Source organism: Physeter macrocephalus, chromosome 11 (assembly GCF_002837175.3).
Source record: "Physeter macrocephalus isolate SW-GA chromosome 11, ASM283717v5, whole genome shotgun sequence".
Taxonomy (NCBI): Eukaryota; Metazoa; Chordata; class Mammalia; order Artiodactyla; family Physeteridae; genus Physeter; species Physeter macrocephalus.
This window is the reverse complement of record NC_041224.1, coordinates 122327656-122347448: the sequence shown is the minus strand read 5'-3', so window position 1 is coordinate 122347448 and position 19793 is coordinate 122327656. Positions and strand designations below refer to the sequence as shown.

General features: G+C 38.4%; 2 long non-coding RNA genes across 2 annotated transcripts in view; both read right to left on the bottom strand.

The window, feature by feature from the left end:
- Positions 1–21: 21 nt before the first annotated feature.
- Positions 22–3515, bottom strand: LOC114487144 (uncharacterized). Its single transcript, XR_003681910.2, has 3 exons — positions 2999–3515; positions 2785–2835; positions 22–507 (listed from the first exon to the last, which is right to left on the bottom strand). It is a non-coding gene; the product is annotated as an uncharacterized lncRNA (long non-coding RNA).
- Positions 3516–11074: 7559 nt separating this feature from the next.
- Positions 11075–19793, bottom strand: part of LOC102992260 (uncharacterized) — a 45954-nt gene continuing 37235 nt past the window's right edge. Inside the window, exon 5 of the long non-coding RNA XR_008618658.1 lies at positions 11075–11906. This is a non-coding gene — a long non-coding RNA (uncharacterized lncRNA). The remainder of the gene's footprint in view (positions 11907–19793) is intronic.

The window sequence follows — 19793 nt, the reverse complement described above, 5'->3', positions numbered from 1 at the left end:
CTCCGGACGCGCAGGCTCAGCGGCCATGACTCACGGGCCCAGCCGCTCCGCGGCATGTGGGATCCTCCCATACCGAGGCGCGAACCCGGTTCCCCTGCATCGGCAGGCGGACGTGCAACCACTGCGCCACCAGGGAAGCCCTGTAAATTTTTCTTTTTATTATTATTTATTTATTTATTTTTGGCTGCATTGGGTCTTCATTGCTGTGCACGGGCTTTCTCTAGGTGCAGTGAGCAGGGGCTACTCTTCATTGAAATGTGTGGGCTCCTCATTGCAGTGGCTTCTCTTGTTGTGGAGCACAGGTTCTAGGTGCGCTGGTTTCAGTAGTTGTGGCACACGGGCTCAGTAGTTGTAGCTCACGGGCTCTAGAGTGCAGGCTCAGTGGTTGTGGTGCACGGGCTTAGTTGCTTCACAGCATGTGGGATTTTCCCGGACCAGGGCTGGAACCTGTGTTCCCTGCACTGGCAGGCAGATTCTTAACCACTGTGCCAGTAGGGAAGTCCCAACCTGTTAATTTTTCAAAGAACAAAAGTTTGAAGAGCATAATTTCAAAATGTGTTTACAGTTAATTGGCTAATAACATTTAAGCACAGTGTCAAAGGGTTAAACTAAGTCATTCTGCCCATTTCTAAGAGGTTCCACTAGGAATATTTCAAATGAAAACTCTGTTATTGTCAAAACATCAGGCTACTCCTTATCTTCCTTTAGAAAGCCGTGTTAGGTTATTCTGGTAGGCTGACAATGGTTCCCCAAATATATCAGGTTGTAAATCCAGGAACTTGTAAATGTTACCTAATAAGCAAAAAGGTCTTCACAGATGTGATAAAGATAAGGGTCTTGAGATGGAGAGATCATCCTCAATTAACCAGGTGGGCCTTAAATGTAATTATATATATACTTATAAGAAGGAGATTTAACTACACGTAGAAGAAAAAGTGATATAAAGACAGAGCAGAGAGAGATTTAAAGATGCTGGTTTTTAAAGATTGGAGTGGGGCTTCCCTGGTGGCACAGTAGTTGAGAGTCCGCCTGCCACTGCAGGGGATACGGGTTCGTGCCCCGGTCCGGGAGGATCCCGCATGCCGCGGAGCAGCTGGCCCCATAAGCCATGGCTGCTGAGCCTGTGCGTCCGGAGCCTGTGCTCCGCAACGGGAGAGGCCACAGCAGTGAGAGGCCCACGTAACGCAAAAAAAAAATAAAAGTAAAAATAAAAAAAAGATTGGAGTGATGTGGCCAGAAGCCAAGGAATGCTGGCAACCACCAAAAGCTAGAGAGGCAAGGAATGCATTCTCTCCTAGAGCCTCCAGAGGGAATGTCACCCTGCCAACACCTTGATTTCAGCGTAGTGATAAAGATTCTGTACTTCTGGCCTCCAGAACTGTAAGAGAATAAATTTCTGATGTTTCAAGCCACCAAGCTTGTGGTAATTTGTTACATCAGTTACAGGAAAACAATACAGGTGCTAAATATCAACACTGAAAATTGTATAATATCTCTAAAAATAATACCCTTTTTGCAAACTTGTAAGTTTATTTTCCCAATTGATATTATGGATTGTGGCATTTTATAGAACACAGAAGTATTCACAGAAAGTAGAAAGATAAAACAAATACTAGAACATAATTTATATGGTTCATCATGGGGACCTTAAAAAATACAAGTTTGTGATTTTCTATTCTCAAGTTATCTTTTGTCTGCTAAGGGCTGGGCTTTAATATTCACTAGATCTTAAAACTTCAAGTGGTGTTAAAAATGGAATGTAAGGCTTCTAACACAAAAACTCAAATAAAGAGTATAAAAAGCATTTATTTAATTCATTAAGGATTATTTTAAATGAAAATATATAGGGATATATTGAGATTTCAGAGGGTTCTCAAATAAAACCTAAGTGCCTTATGGTAATTCATTAATCCACTTATCCTCAGTGAATGCTTGAGCTAATTTTAGCATATTGTATTCTCAATGAATATGCCCCAATTCACCCAAAAGATTAATAGTTTATCCAATGCATTCTAATCAGGTACAAATACACAAAGCAATGTACTAGTTGCTGATGTTGGGAGGTGGAGGAGTGAGCCACAGAAAGCAAAAACTTTTCAGTGCTGATTTCTGCTGTATAGGACCTGCAGCAATAAGATACAGACCTACAGAAAGATAAAATGAACACAGACAGCTATACTACAAGATTGTTTCTCTAAGTGTTATACGAGAGTTATAGGTAAAAGGTTAGAGTTCAGAAAAAGGAGAAATTTCCATAGAACTAGGGTGGGAAGAGGGCGAAGGCAATGAAAATAGTCCATGGAGAAGGTGGGCCTTGAATTATCTAATGTGCCAATTACCTAATTATCTAATGAACAGTCCAGGTGATAAAGTATCATGTGTCCAAGTTACTGTACAGAGATGACTTTGGCTTTACAACTGATTGGAAACAACTCAGTAAAAGTCAGGCCAAGGAGGTTGGACTTGTCTATAAGCCATGAAAACCCACAAGAAGTTCTAAAGCAAAGGAGTGATAAGACCGAGAAATTAATCAAGCAAGGTATAATAGGAAACGGGGCTAGGGAGAGAAGATGGGCAAATCAGGTTCTAGCTCTGCTACTTGCACTAATCTCGGGCAAATTACTTGTCTTCCTGGATCTCAGACTCTATTTCTGCAAATGGAGTTAACTGAAATGACCTCATAAGATTGCTGTGAGGGTCAAAAATAAATAAGGAACATAATAATATTACATAACTTTTAAAGCAGGTTAAGTAAAAGGTATAAAATACAAAGTATGCACTTACGTTCATAATCCAGGCAAGATTTAAGGAGGGCCTGAACAATCAACTGGGAATCTGAATCAAAAAACAGATACCAGAGATATTTCAGTGGTAGACCTGACAGACTCAGCAATTGATATAATGGGGATGGAGATGCAGGGAACAAGGACCAAGAGATTTGAACCTTAGATGACAACAACAATGAGAACATAAAAAGAAGAGTAGGTTTATGGCTCACTAGATCTCTCCTTGACTCAACAAATAATCATCATGTGCAGGTACCATTCTAAGTTCTCGGACTGCTGCAGAAATAAAGTAGACAAAGAGCTGCCGCACAGAGCTTGTATTCTATGGAGGGACACAGGTAATTAAAGATAAATAAACACATGGTATGTCAGTATATTAATCATGTTTTTTATGATATTTTGACAACTTTTATGAGACTCCTGCAATCTGGTACACTATCTCCCAGGCCTAAATCACCCCAGGACCAGGTACCAGACAACTAGGAACCACCCTTATATCTCAGAGCCTGCAGAAATTACTCAAACTAAACTTGTTCAGCTACTTATACTCTGCCTTTCCCAATCCTTCCCACAAGAACCACAATAAAGGCCCTGGCCCATGCTTTCCCCTCACTCCTTCTGCATTCTGACCTACCCCTGTGCTTCCCCATCTGGCCCTGCATGGCATGGCATGCCTCCTCCTCTTGCAAACTATAACAAACTATCTTTTCAATGCCAATCATCTTTTATCATCTATTAACCAAAAGAATACCCTATCATGGAAGTTAACTGAGGTTTTACTTCACATAGTTAGATTAATTTTTAGAGTACTAAATGGCTTTTGTCATGTCCTCCAACATACCAGAATGGTATTATACTTGGAAGTAATTCTCTAATATGTTTCACTATATTTTTTCCACTATAGTTATTTTCATAATAATTGAAATATATATGAATAATTGAACATTTTACAATTTACAATAATCTTCTTCCCCAAAGTATCTCTTTTCTCTCATCAATTAAGCCTATCTAAAAAGAGGATTCATAAAATATTTCACATTTTTCAAGCATATAATATAGTTCAATAAATATTAACATGTTATTAATATTTATAATCAAAATAAACCTCTACATGAATTTCCACACTTACACAGTTATTTCAAAATGCCATTTAAGACAAACAGTACCATTATTCAAAAACTTCATGTTGGTATAAATATTGGGAACATTGGAAATTTAAAAAATTTTTAAACCTTGAGATTATACACATTAAAGAGGTTTTACATGTTGCTATTTTTGGTTACCTAAACCTAACTAAAATTACTTTCACCAGCATGTTTTAAAGAATCTTACTCATTGATGCAGATTCCCTAAATAAGGTAAATATAACTATTAATCTCAAAAGATAAGCAATATGTAGATACAAAGTACATAATCCAAATAAACCAAGATAAATGTCTTCAGAAAAGATTTGTGATAATTCTGACTTGAAAGCTTATTTATTATCAGTTGTTTAGAATGAGTCATAGTTATTTGTTATAAGATGCACTTGAATCCGTAATGAAGAATCCACAATTATTTAAAGCCTCAAGTTGGCAAATCAGTTATCCCATAATGAATGGCAAGTGATATCAGTTGTAAATGTGCATCACAAGGATCATGTACCATTTTCGTAGAAATACTGAAAAAAAAACCCTGAACAGTATTTTATTACCGTGCTAATGCAACACAAGTTTGTGGCAACTATATAGGATCCAGAAAATAATGTCTAAATACCCAAGAAGTACATTTAGAATTTCTATGAACACTAATGTCTTCAAACAACTGTTTACATTACACTAAACCAGCAGTACTCAAACTTTTTGGTCTCAGGATCCCTTTAAACATTATGGAGGGCCCCAAAGAGCTTTTGTTTATGTGGGTTCAGTCAATCGTTTATTACCATATAATAAATTAAAACTGAGAAAATATTTAAATATGTATTTACTTATTTAGCAAAAATTTTTAAAAATCATAATAAACTCATCACATATTAATATCAGAGCAACTATACTATCATGTGCTGTAGCCTCTGGAAGAAAAAGGGAGAAATAAAAGTCTGAGTATTATTATGGAAACAGTTTTGACCTTGCAGACTCCCTGAAGAAGCGAACTGCTTTGAGAACTGCTGCTCTAAATCTTTCATTTATCAGTAGGAAAAGTTGAATTTGTCTACTAGCTCACAAGAAAATGCAGTTTTCAGAAGGGAGAACTAACAGTAACCAAGCCAGTTTTTAGAGTTTTAAGAAACAGCCCAAGCCCAATGACTAAGATAAGGGCTATAACTTGCAGCTTTACACAGGGTTCAAGTTCAGAGCCTGAGCCAACAACAGCATAGCCTGGATATACTCATAGACAGGAGTAATGTTTGTGAAATGCAAATGGTCATCAGCAGTTAGTTAACTGTGACAATGCTCTTAGTTTAAAAAATCAACTTAATGATTTCTTTATGACTGTTGAATCCATTAGAGTTAATTACATATCAATATTGCAATTAACTGATAAATGTGATAAACTGTGCTTCTGTTCATCTTGTGTTGTCTAAAACATCTTCTGTGTGCTAAAATTCCTAAGGATAGATAAATAAGTCCTTGAGCTGGATCTGGAAAAATAGCTAATGAAGAACATTTGTACAATATAGTGCATGTTTGAGTAGCAAATGTTTATATTTATTTGGCATATATAAACATGCATGTATATTCACAAATTTCCTAGTCTCCTTTTTTTTTTTTTTTGTGGTATGCGGGCCTCCCTCTGTTGTGGCCTCTCCCGTTGCAGAGCACAGGCTCCGGATGCGCAGGCTCAGCGGCCATGGCTCACGGGCCCAGCCGCTCCGCGGCATGTGGGATCCTCCCAGACCGGGGCGCGAACCCGGTTCCCCTGCATCGGCAGGCGGACGCGCAACCACTGTGCCACCAGGGAAGCCCCCTAGTCTCCTTAATTTACCATATTAATTTCCTTTTTTAAGCAAAAACAAAATATGAACATTGTTCTACAACTCAATGAATTCCAAGACAAAATTACAAAGATTTTAATTTTTTGATGTCTATATAGTAGACATTTTGTTTGTCCACTATTAGTACCTTAAATGATCCTGATTGTTACAATCTGGCTTCAAATTGATTAAAAGCCAACAGAATATACAGTGGAAAAAAGACAATCTCTTCAGCAAGTGGTGTTGGGAAAGTCAGACAGCCACATTTAAATCAATGAAGTTATAACAAACCTTCATACCATACCAAAAATAAACTCAAAATGGCTTAAAGACTTAAATTAAGACATGACACCATAAAACTCCTAGAAGAGAACATAGGCAAAACATTCCCTGACACAAATCGTACCAATGTTTTCTTAGGTCAGTCTCCCAAGGCAATAGAAATAAAAGCAAAAATAAACAAATGGGACCTAATTAAACTTACAAGCTTTTGTACAGCAAAGGAAACCATAAACAAAATGAAAAGACAACCTATGGACTGGGAGAAAATATTTGCAAATGATGCAACCAACAAGGGCCTAATACCCAAAATATACAAACAGCTCATACAACTCAACCACAAAAAAAAACCAAACAATCCAATTATAAGCTACCTTCATCTCTTCTCTTCATCGTCAAATTACTCAAAAGGATATCCTTGAGGGGTAGGAAGCAATATCTTAAGTATGAAGTATATGACAAATAACTGCTGAGCACAAAGAAATAATCACTGTGATGCCACCAAACAAAATGTCCGTGAGCCACCGAGCTGCACATTGGTCCCTCCTCTTCCTGGGGCTACCTGCTTCTCTGGATGTGAAGGAAGACCAAGGTTCAGAGAAAGCACCCCCAGAAATGATGTGTGCTCAGGGGATGTGATTCAACACACCCAAACTGTATATACCAGTTGACAGCAACCTCAGTTCTTTCCCTTTACTACCAGGTAGCTAAAGGCCTTAACAAAGATTACAAGCCGTATGCTTCCAGGCCTTCAACTCAAAACCAGCTCTAAGAGTACAATTGAGAAAGTACCAGGTTAAAGTAGAGTAGGAAGTCAAGTCAAGGAGAGTACACCCATAATTCTCTAGGCAAGCAGTCCTCTATAGATGAATAATAAACAGAAAGACTTGAATACAGGGCCTGTGCAAAACTGTTACAAAATGAACTAAATAAATGTGATATGAGCAAGACAAATGAAAAATATGTTCAAAATACTTATAATTGAAGAAACACAATTTTAAATAAGGATTTTTCACTCAGGTGTCCTTTGCTGGTTTTGAGTATAGAGGAAGGAGACCACAAGCCAAGGAGTATAAGAAGCCTCTAGAAAATGGAAAAGGCAGGGAAATGGATTCTTCCCCGGAGCCTTCAGAAAGTAACACAACCTCACCAGCACCTTTAATTAGGGCCTATTCCCTAATCTATTTTGAGTTAATTCTGTGTATGGTGTAATACAGGGATCCAGTTCATTCTTCTGCATGCGGATATCCAGTACTCCCAACATTTACTGAAGAGACTATCCTTTCCCCATTGCATATTCTTGCCTCTTTTGTCAAAAATTAACTGACCTTATATACATGGGTTTATTTCTGTACTCACTGTTCTGTTCCATTGATCTACATGTCTGTTTTTATACCAATACCATACTGTTTTGATTACTAGAGATTTGTTATATAGTTTGAAGTTAGGAAGTGTGATGCCTCCAGCTTTGTTCTTCTTACTCAAGATTGATTTCACTTTTGGGGGACTTCTATGGTTCAATACAAATTTTAAGATTGTTTGTTCTATTTCTATGAAAAATGCCATTGGAATTCTGATAGAGATGACATTGAATGGACATTTCAACGATATTCTTTTAATCCACGACCATGGAATATCTTTCCATTTATTTGGTTGAGACGCACACTCACCATAAACTTCATTTCTATTATCAATGTCTTATAGTTTTCAGTGTACAGATCTCTCACCTCCTTGGTTATATTTGTTCCTAAGTATTTTATTGTTTTTGATGCAATTACAAATGAGATTGTTAACTTCTCTTTCTGATAGTTCACTGTTAATGTATAGAAAAGCATCTAATTTTTGTATATTGATTTTGTATCCTGAAAATTTACTGAATTTTTATTAGTCCTAACAGTTTTATAGTGGAGTCCTTATGGTTTTCTAAATATAATATCATGTCATCTGCAAAAAGAGACTTTTATTTGTTCCTTTTTGATTTGGATTATTTTATTTATTTTTCTTGTCTAATTGTTCGGGCTACAACTTACAGTACCATGCTGAACAAAGTGACAAAAGTGGCGTCTTTGCCTTGTTCCTAATGTTAGAGGTAGTTTTTTGCCTTTCACCATTAAGTATGATGTTAGCTGTGGGCTAGGTGTCTTGGAAACCCAGCCCTCATGGGGAAGTCAAAAGTTGGGATGCTAGATGTGCAGTCCAAACTCTGCTCCTCAGACAGAAGCTGAGAGTTGGAGTTCCCTCTCAATAGTATGACACTGCTGGGGGTGGAGTTTATGGCGAGTGTGTGTCTCAGCCTTTCCTACCCATTTTGTATTTTCTCATATGCCTGATACGTAGGAGTTGCTTAGCTAGTTTCTCGATTTTTTTCAGAGGAAATTTCTTAGAATGCAGCTATACACTTGTTGCATCCATGGGAGGAAGAATGTTCAGAGCCTCCTATGTTGCCATTTGATAAACTCTCCAAATGTTAGCTATTTCTAGAAGACACTGAAATGGCTCACTCAGTACATGTTCTAACTCCTTCTTCTAATATGCTGAAGCTAAAGAGCTGAAAACTATTTTTCAATCCCTTTGTACCTAGGGTTCTAGGTTTTTTTCAAGTTCCTATGATCAGATGTTAATCTTGACTTTGGCATTCACTTCTGTTGGTGTGGCTTAGAACAGCAGTGGCACAGTCTGGGACAGCAGCTGTAACAGCAGCTTCCTAAATTGGCAGACTATTTTCTGCTCGTGGCAGAGGCTCAGGAGCTGATAGTTTTGGTGGTGTCTTTCTGATACTATAGTATCCTGCTTGGGGTAAAAGCAACAATCCCTTGCCAGCCAGTGTGAGTTGGGAACCATTCTTGGAAGCTCAACCTAGAATCTGTGAGCCATTTAATACTCCGTGATGAATCTCTTTGTGCTTAAACCGGTTAGAGTGACTTTTATTCTCCAAAACTGAACACAGACCAAAATACTACTGTTATTTCTTCTGGAGAAAATTTCCATCTGTGAACAAAAAGATCTGTGATCAAGATAGCAATTGAGAGACAGATTTCACTCTGCATATTTGACTTTAAGTCAGTGAAGCAGGAACCAACTCAAAAACAAAGTATGGCAATTATAAGACATTGAATACAGTTCCCTGTGCTATAGTAGGTCCTTGTTGTCTATCTACTTTATATATAATAGTGTGTATCTGTTAATCCCAAGCTCCTGATTTATCCCGCCCCGCCCCTTTTCCCTTTGGTAACCATAAATTTGTTTTCTATGTCTGTGGGTGTTTGTTTTGTAAATAAGTTCATTTGTATCATTTTTTTTAGATTCCACATATAAGTGATATTCAGTATCTTGTAATAACCTATAATGGAAAATAATCTGAAAAAAGTACATATATTTACATAATTATATATTAAACTGAATCACTTTGCTGTATACCAGAAACTAACACAACATTGCTAATCAACTATATTTAGATTAAAAAAAAAAAGAATGGCAAGCAATGGTTTGTAATGGGCCTCAGTGGACATTTGGGTTGTTGGAATTTGGATGCAGCATTTAAAAAGATATCCGAATTTCCTGACTATAACTTAGTTTAAAAAAATAACATGCCACTGTTTTGCTATATATTTCTTTCTGTAAGCATGTATCAGGAATCTTCCATACAAACACCTTCAAGAAGCAGTAACTACTCATCTGCATGAACCTACAGGCCCTGGGAAGGTCAAGCACTGGATCTGAACTCCAATAGGAAGCATAAAAGAACTCAGAATCTAGGTTTCCTGGAACCTCAGTGCTGTTCTGTCTGAATTTAGCTATCATTCTTTCTTTACCTCTGCGCCCTTGAGAAGCTCTGTAACTTTACCCTATACCTTTAACCTTACTTTAAGTACTGACTGATGAACAGCTGAGAAGGATGTGTGACACTTTCCATGGCTTTGACTTCTATAGTCCCATGACTATTTTTTAGGTACACAAACAATAGCCATAAAATAGATCTAGTAAATTTTTGTAGCAGATAGTATGGCAACAAGAAATATTTATTGAGTGCCAAAGGTATAAAGCATTCCAGGTAGTTGAGATATAGATCAAAAAGTAGACCTAGTTCCTACTCTTAACTCACAGGCACTGACCATTTTGCTTCTGAGTGTTTCTGCTTACTTGTAAAGTCACTGAGCTCAAACTGAAACAACAGCAAAAAGCACAAATGCAGACCTTAATCTGTTTCTGTACTTATAAAATAAAACTCACTTAAAATCCCTTATACTATAATAAGTAATTTCTCACCAATAGTGTACTCAGACCTGGAAATGTCTAGAATTTAACCATTTTACACTCCCTGTGTGTGGAGAAACTAGCAAACAAATAAATCCTCTATGTACATTTTCTGTATCTTGATAGGGGTTTAGATAACCCAGACTTTTGCATTGCTCAAAACTTATCTAATGGTACGCTTAAGATTTGAATATCACTGTTACATAAATTTTACTTCAAAAAAAAAAAACCTGGGGCTTCCCTGGTGGCGCAGTGGTTGCGCGTCCGCCTGCCGATGCAGGCGAACCGGGTTTGCGCCCCGGTCTGGGAGGATCCCACGTGCCGCGGAGCGGCTGGGCCCGTGAGCCATGGACGCAACGGGAGAGGCCGCAGCAGAGGGAGGCCCGCATACCACAAAAAAAACAAAAACAAAAAAAAAAAAACCTGAAAATAAATATTAAACTCTAGTTAATTACATGCATGCTAAAATGTCTAGGAGTGAAATGTACTTATGCCTGCAACTTAGTTTGAAATGCATCAAAAAATTAGATGGACAGAAGGCAAATATAACAAAATGTTAACAATCATAGACTCTAGGTGATAGACTCAATAATTTTTACGGATATTCTTTATATTGAACATTTCCATAATAAAAGTTTAGGGGGAAAAATGGTCCCCTATAGCAAAGCAATCACAATTTCCTAATTGGCCCTAATTCTGGGACCACATTGACTTGCACAGATAAAGAACCCTATGGAAAGAAAAAATCAAGAGCAAATAATGCAAATATGATAGATCATGGAAGAAACTGGGGTTTATTTTCTAGGCACATGGTAGATGGAGAGAGGTGCAGAGGACCCTAACAAGCTCATTTAACATCACCCTGCTAAAAAAAAACCTGCAAACACTAGCTGAAAACCATGATCACAGGTGGTGTTTTTTTTTTAATATCTGCAGGGCATGTTTTTTAAAGTATTTTTATTACACTGAAAACAGAAAAATTGTTCTGCTTTCTGTTTCAAGGTAATAAACTGCTACTACTGCCTTCAAGGAAGTGGGGAATCACACAGAGTGAAGGGCCCTCTACCGTACAGCACCTTAGTGGGTTTGGGGGTAGAAGACCAGGAGAGAGAAAAAGGGAGAAGGAGAGGAAGAGGCAGGGAGAGGGGACAGGGAAATTGGAAGGAGATGGAGAGAGGGGGAGGGGGAGAGAAGGAGAAGAATTTGAAGTTCCAGGGCCAAGAAGGGAAAAAGAGGAGCCAACAGATAAAGAAGGGCTGAAACAAAAGAATTCTGTGAAATTCCATGATGGTGGGTGGCCAAAGGACATTCTGAGACCTGGGAGGCTGATTCATTTGTGCTTGTTTGCATTGCTGCTGTGTAAACTCTGCTGTTATCCTTTCCCCAAGTCTTCACTAAAGTCTCTTAAATTCATGAATATTTTATGCAGATTGGCTTTTACTGGACATCAGGCAGGGAGCTCAGTTTTGTTTCTGGGTCAACGTAGTGCAGAAGTCTTGAAAAGGGCTTCAGACTCCCACAGGCCTTTGAATGAGAGGTGTCCAAGTCCATTTTATGGAGATCTCTGGGGCTCAGAATGAATGGGAAGCGGGATTGGGGAGTTCAGACATTGGCTTATTCAAGGAAAAGCTGGCCTGCCAAGAAAAAAATTGTCAAACTCACATTTTCTCATCCATTTTTAACCCAGAACACCCTCATTACCAGATTTGGAAATTCTGGAATGTCATTTTCAGCTTTTGGCGATCATTCTTTTTTCATGGGATAATATTGCCACCTGCTGGTATTTGAAAAAAAAAACCTTTATAATATTAAGTTTTAAACTTGAAATTGTTTGGAAACCTTAGAGACTCACTGGCAAATTTTTCCGTTGTGCCAGAATACAAACGTGTATAGATGAAGTTCTTTGGCCTCAAAGACTTCATGTTATCTAATGTCAAACAACAAACACACTTTCTTACCTTTCAAGATTCAGTCACCATTTCATCAGTAAAACCTTTCTTGACAGCAGGTTCCCATACTTCTGAGGCAGAAATTGACCACTCCCTCCCTTGGGCCCTAGTCCATCCTGTATATATTTCTTTCTTAGCACATACAATATACTATAGTACTTGGTTTATTACAATACTTGTCTCCTACAACCAGACCATAAACTCCTTAAAATTCAGGGACTGTATCTTTTGTGCATTTATATTCCCAGCACCTGGAACAGAACCTACATATTGTAGCAAGTATATGGCAAATGAATAAATGAATGACAGTCAAAAAGCATAGGCAAAGCAAATATCACTACATATAAACTTTTATTAATTCAAATAATTTTAAATAAATATTTTGGCTCCAGATATGCACATTATATACTTCCTTATGCATGTGCTTTTACCTCATGCAAAAACCCCACATTTTACAAAATTCATATATATGAAATCAGTAGAATAAAGAATAAATATGAAGTTACCTCAGCAGGTAATTCTCCCATCAGCATGTAATCCATAAATTCTTCACTTTCATAGGGTAATCTAAAACAAGATACTGATGGACTCTCTTATCAATTAAGAGGACCAACTAAGAGGAAACATTCAGAGTAAATAACTTTTATTTATTTGATAATGAGTCAGCATTGTTGAGGTACAAAGGAATCTGAAAGTTGCATTATTTGAATTATCCATATTAGTTACATAACCCAGGATCACAAACATGAGTTTGAGATCTATTGAGATCCTCATATGAATTCTGTGGCACTCCAGGGCACCCAAGTCTCCTATCTGAGTTTGAACGAGAACTAAAGAGCTCTCTCCTTCAGAACTCTTTGGAAAGTCACTTCCAGGGAGCATGGCTGCTTACTCTCAGTCAAGAAAGGGTCAAAGAATGTGCAAAAGAAGTGTGGTGGGTAGAGGACCAATTTTCACAGGGTTCTGTACACATGCACTCTTAGCAGATAATCTGGACACCTATTTCACTAAGCAAAATCTGATGGAAATTCCTTCATGTTTTTCCCATTTGCCTCAGATCTTCTATTTTCCATTCATTCCTCTTTCCTTCTTGCCTTCCATTCTAAGGTTGATCTCATCCTTTCCCAGTTAAGTTCTGAAACCTTAATTTATAATCCATCTCTTTCTTCCGCCTTCCTCCTCTTTCCCTCCACTAGTTCCTCCCTACATATCAAAACACCATTTTGATGTGTTTTGGGCTGCTTTAACTTCACTGAAAAGATTACAAAGTCTCTTAAGTGGTTTTCCTGGGAACAGTGTATGAGGATAGGACTGTGGGAGTGGACATAAAATACGAGAATCTTTGTATCACGTATTAATACCCATCAGAAGACACTCCACCACGAAAGAGGCACTAAATAGCTAAGTATACAGAATACTAACCAGCTGACATCATCCAGCTTGTCACTGACCCCCTTAGTGCTGGCATAATGGACATAGTCGCCATGGTGGCATGGACAGAGACTATGCATGGGCCCAATAGTATGGGCTCCCTCTCACCAAGGTTGATCTAGCTAACTGCTACAACAGATCATCCAATCTCCCAGTGACAGAGACCAAAGCTGAACCCCCAATATGGCACATTACCTCCAAGAGATCATGAGACGGTGTAAACTGATTACATTAGACCCTTTCCACTCTGGAAGGGGCAGTGATTCACCTTGACCAGAATCAGCACATATTACAGATATGGATTTGCCTTTCCTGACCATAAGGTAGTAACCAGCACCTGAGACCTACCAATGTTTCTGGTTCACTTTATAGCCTGCCTAACTTTGCTACAGACCAAGGGATCTTCTTCATAGAGAAGGAGATGTGAGCACAGACCATTGGGTCCACTGGTTGTACCACACACTGCAACATTCAGAAGCTGCCAGTCTGAGAGAGCAATGGAAGAGCATTCTGAAGGCATGGTTGAGGAGATGATACCATGTGAAAATAGACACCCTCCTCCAGGATGCAGTTATACCCTAAATCAATAACCATTATGGTATGGCATCTGTAATCAGTAACATACATGCAAGCAAGAAACAAAGGGGAGGAAGCAGGAATGGCCTCATCATTCCCAGTGACCCACTTTGAAATTTATATTTGCCTTCCCTGCAATGCTAGGTTCTATGAACCTAGAGGTCTTGTTCTTACCAAGGGACATAGCCCATTAAACTTTAAGTTACAACTGCTACCTGGTCACTTCAAGTACCTTGGGCCAAGAAACCAGAGGGCAAGGAAAGGAGTCACCAATCTGGAAGAAGTAATTGACCTTGGTCATCAGAAAGAGGTTAGACTTCTGTCACACAAATGCAGGAAAGAGTATTTTTTATCACCCAGATGACAAACATGTTAGTCATATGAAGGGTATGTATGAAAGGTATCTATCTCTTCACACTCCTTTGCCCAACTTTGACAACAAATGGACAAATACAACAGCCATAGCTGGACCATCTCAGGTCCAGAGTTCACAATGCAGAAGATGAACTGCATCACAGGTGAACTTTCCTCTCTTCCAATCCTGCTTTGTTCACTCCCTTACAGGTGTTTTTCCAAAAGGTACTCCCCAGTAAATCATCTGTGCGCACTCTCTGCCCTTTTGACAGGTCCCCATTCATCTTGGCACATTTCCTTACTTTCTGTCATGTTAAAACAACACAGGCTCACCTTGTATTTTTCCTGCCCTACAATCAGCCATTTCTAAAGAATTAGAAGTGATATACTACATGAGAAATTGGTAAATCTAGGTAAAAGTCTTGCAAATTTTTATTTTGAAAATTTTCAAGCTGAAAGGTAGAGAAAAAAGAATACTTCTTTAGAACTTACAGGAAGCATTTTCCAACAATTGGAAACAGCTTCACTAACCACTGAAATTGGACCATGTGTATACTGACAGCTTCACTGCTTACCACTATTTCCTCTCTTTTTTATCTTCCCATATCCTACAGTCACTGTTCAAACCCTTTTGTTGGTTAGTATACTTTCTCAAGACTTCTCTAATCTCTGACTCCTCAAAAATCTGCAAATCTCTCTCTCCCTGACAGATGACTGATAGCTTAGCCTAGTACAGGATTCATGGGGTGTAATTCTCTCACTAGTCCATTGACATTATCCTACCATCTTCTAGTCTCCAAACTTGGATGCAGGAAATCCAATCTCAGTCTGATTTTTTCTCCTTCACAAGTAACTTGTTTTTTCTATCTGGAACCCAGCAAGATTTTATTGTTTTCCTTGGATTTTGAAAATTTTATAGGGATATGCCTATTATCAGTTGTTCTCATCAATGCTAACTGAAACTTGGGTCAGGGTGAGGGAATGGGGTATCCTTCAAGATGCAGACTTAGGTCTTTCTTCTCATATGAGTTCTTGTTATTTTCTCTCTCCGTATTTTTTTAACATTGTAGAACTCCTCCTTATACATCTCCTGGATCTATTAAGTCTCTGTTGTCTTTCGTTATTCCATTTTATTTTTAATTTAGGTTTGTGGGGGTTATTTTTGGCAAAATCACACATGTACCTCATTTAAAACTTTATAAGACTTGTTATGAAAAACATCAGGCCCCACATATTTCAAATTTCTCACCCTGGGAGGCAACTGCTTCAACTCTTCCTGTTGGTTTTTGGTATTTACTCCCAATCTCTAAATAACATTCTTACAGTCTTACATTCTTCCTAACTTTCAGTTATAGGCATTACTATCTACTGATAATATCTATTACAAAAGATGAGAATTTAGCTCTTTTTCACATATAACCACCATTCTCACCACACACAAATACACACACATGCATGCACATGCACACACACACAAACACTTGGGTTCCCTTGTTCTTCCAAAATCTTATAAAGTTAAAATAGATCAATACCCATTTTTTTCCTAGTCTCTCTCCTCCACACTATCCCGCTAGCCAGCCCTTCTAAAGGCCTCTGGTATCAATACCACAGGATCATACTACAGGATCCATATCTATTGCTTAGATTAATATCCAATGTTTATGTTGACCATGTAAATACTATGATAGCTGAATCATGTTTACTATGATTATTTTCCCTAATTAAGAATTTATCTTTTTTTCCATTTTTTACTTTTCTACACTTTTAACATTAATTTTCCCCCCCATATTCTCCAGAGCTTGTATAAATCTCTTCTCAACAGACTCAGACCCATTAGGTATTTTATTAATTTCATCTTCTTGAAGTCTCTCCTTGAGCCTTCTGACCTGTTTGAATCTAGACTGATTCATTTTAGGCCTGCTGTACAGCTGTCATTTGGTGTGTCTCTTCACCAACACTCAGCAAATTTCTTTGCCTCTCTTTTGTGTTGGATCCTGTTCCCTCCATTTTGTTTACACCTTCCTTGATTTATACACCATTATTTTGATGATGCACAGGCTCCAATAATTTCCATAGAAATGTTGTGTGGAAAATGAATCTTTAACCAAATGTCTTTGTTATAATTTATCTCTCTGTATTTGTTCTTAGTTTTTAGATATTTCTTCCTCTTGAGTTTTCCAATGCACTAATTCAGGCAGATCTCCAGAGTGACTCTCCTTAAATTCATCTTCTAAAGTTTTATTTCAGTGATTTTTTTTCTATGTTTATACATATGATGGTTAATTTTATGTGTAAACTTGATTGGCCATGGGGTACTCACATTAAACATTATTTCTGGGGTGTCTATGAGGGTATTTCTGGATGAGATTAGCATTTGAATTGGTGGACTCACTGAATTGCCTTCCCCAGTGTGGATGGGCATCATCCAATCTGTTGAGGGCCTAAATAGAACAAAAGGTGGAAGAAGGAGGAATTTGCTCTTTTCCAGCTTCACTGTTTGAGCTGAGACATCTCATCTTCTGCCCTTGAAGTAGAATTTACATCACTGGCTCCTCTGGTTCTCAGGCCTTCAAACTCAAGACTGGATTACACCACTGGCCTTCTTAGGTCTTCAGCTTGCAGATGGCAGATTGTGGGACTTCTCAGCCTCCAGATGTTCTGTTTCTCTGGAGAACCTTGACTGCTACAGATTTGGGTACTGAGAGTGGGATGCTGCCATAACAAATAACTTAAAAAGTTGAAGTGACTTTGCAACTGGTTTATTGATAGCAGCTGGAAGGGTTTAGAGGTACATGCTAGAAATATGAGCATTAAGGGTAGTTATGGTGAGGGTTCAGAAAGAAAAGAGGAGAACTGGAGAGAAAACCTCAATCTTCTTAGAGAATATTTAAGTAATCCTGAGCAGAATGGTGGTAGAAATATGGACCATAAAGGCCGTTATGATGAGGTCTCAGATGGAAATGAGGAACATGTTATTGGAAACTGGAGAAAAGGTGATCCTTATTATAAAGTGGCAAAGAACTTGACTGAATTGAGTTCATGTTCTGGTGTTCTGTGGAAGGAAGAACTTGAAAGCAATGAAATTGGATATTTAGCTGAGGAGACCTCTATGCAAAGTATTGAAGGAGTGGCCTGGTTCCTCTGGACTGCTTATGGTAAAATGTGAAAAGAGAGAAACGATTTGAAGATGGAACTGTTAAGCAAAAAAGAACTAGAACTTAAAGATTTGGAAAATTCTCAGCCTATCTATATTGCAAAATAAGAAAGTATTCCTGGAAAAGAATACTAAAGGTGCAGTAAAGTGACTGTTTGGTAAGAAGATTAATATGGATATAAACCACAGCCCTCAACAACCATCTCAACAGAAGCCAGATGTTATTCTTCAAGACAAGAAAAGAATAACACCACTCCCCTTCTCCCCCTACTTCTAAGGCACTTCAGATATTATCAGGGCTGCCACTGCCATCACAGGTCCAGGGTAGGGGTAGGCAGAATGGTTTCAAAGGGTGAGGCCACCTCTCTGGTTCAGATGGGCCAGCATGCCCCTGCCCAGTGCCTTAGTAGCAGGACCCTGACACAGAGCTGCAGCATGGGCAGGGCCACTACACAGAGCCATGGTGTGGGCAGCATACCACCAAACCATGATGGTGACATCGCCACCCCAGTAGGTCTGGAAGGCAAAGCATCAGGCCAAAGAAGATTATTCTCAAGCCTTAAGGTTTAATAGAATTTGCTGCATTAGGTTTTGTACTTACTTGGAAACTGTCACTCCTTTCTTTTTTCCTACTTCCCCCTTTTGGAATGGGAATGTCTATCCTTTACCTGTCCCACCACTGTATTTTGGAAGCACATAACTTGTTTGCTTTCACAGGTTCATAGCTGGAGAAGAATTTTGCCCCTGAATAAATCATACCTCAGTCTCACTCATAATCTGATTTAGATGATATTTACAGAGACTTTGAACTTCAAACTTTAGAGATGATGATGAAAATGAGTTAAAACTTTTGTGGCTGTTGGAATGGATGGATGTATTTTGCATGTGAGAAGAATATGAGTTTTGGAAGGTCAGGGGCAGGATGTTACAGACTGTATGTTTGTGTCCCTCCAAAATTCATATGTTGAAATCCTAAACCCCAATGTGATGGTATTAGGAGGTGAGGCCTTTGGGAGTGAGTATGGAGCCTTAATGAATGGGATTAGTGCCCTTATAAAAGATATCCCAGAGAGCTCTCTTGCCCCTTCTGCCATGTGAGGACACAGCGAGAAGACAGCCTTCTGTGAACCAGGAAGCAAGTTCTCATCAGACAGGTGCCTTGTTCTTGGACTTTCCAGCCTCCAAATTACAAGAAATAAGTTTTTGTTGTTTAAGCTACCCACCCAGACTATGATATTTTTATTAAAGCAGCCTGAACTAAGACAGTATGGAATCTTACTTTACTCAGTGAGACAATTTACATTTTTTATTTTTATTTTTTTGTGGTATGCGGGCCTCCCTCTGCTGTGGCCTCTCCCGTTGCGGAGCACAGGCTCCGGACGCGCAGGCTCAGCGGCCATGGCTCACGGGCCCAGCCGCTCCGCGGCATGTGGGATCCTCCCAGACCGGGGCGCGAACCCGGTTCCCCTGCATCGGCAGGCGGACACGCAACCACTGCGCCACCAGGGAAGCCCGACAATTTACATTTTAATTTGCTCACAGATTTATAAAAATTTCCACAAAGCAAACCATAAGAAATATTTAAAAGTAAATATATTATAGGTCACAGTCACTGATAATTCAATAATATAAGAAATAATTTTTAAATGGTTTGAAATATCTTAATGACTTGAAAATTAATTCCTGACCAATGAGAAAAATCACACACTAGAAATTAATGGAAAGGTAAATACATAAAAATTTATAGAACACAGAAAAAGCCATAATTAGATAAAAATTTATGCCCTAAATCCTTTCATTATGAAGACAAATGAATAAAAGTCCAGAAACATTATGTTTAGCCTAAGTTTGGGGGGTTTTTTTTGAAAAACAGCACAAAATTAACTGAAAGAAAATTTGAGGAGTGAATGGATAAAAATAACAGATATAATCTACCTATAATCTATAACAGATATAGGAAAATAGTAGAAGAATTGATAAATAATTCCGAAAGATATTGTTTTAAAGACTAACAAGATACAAACATACACACACACACACACACACACACACACACA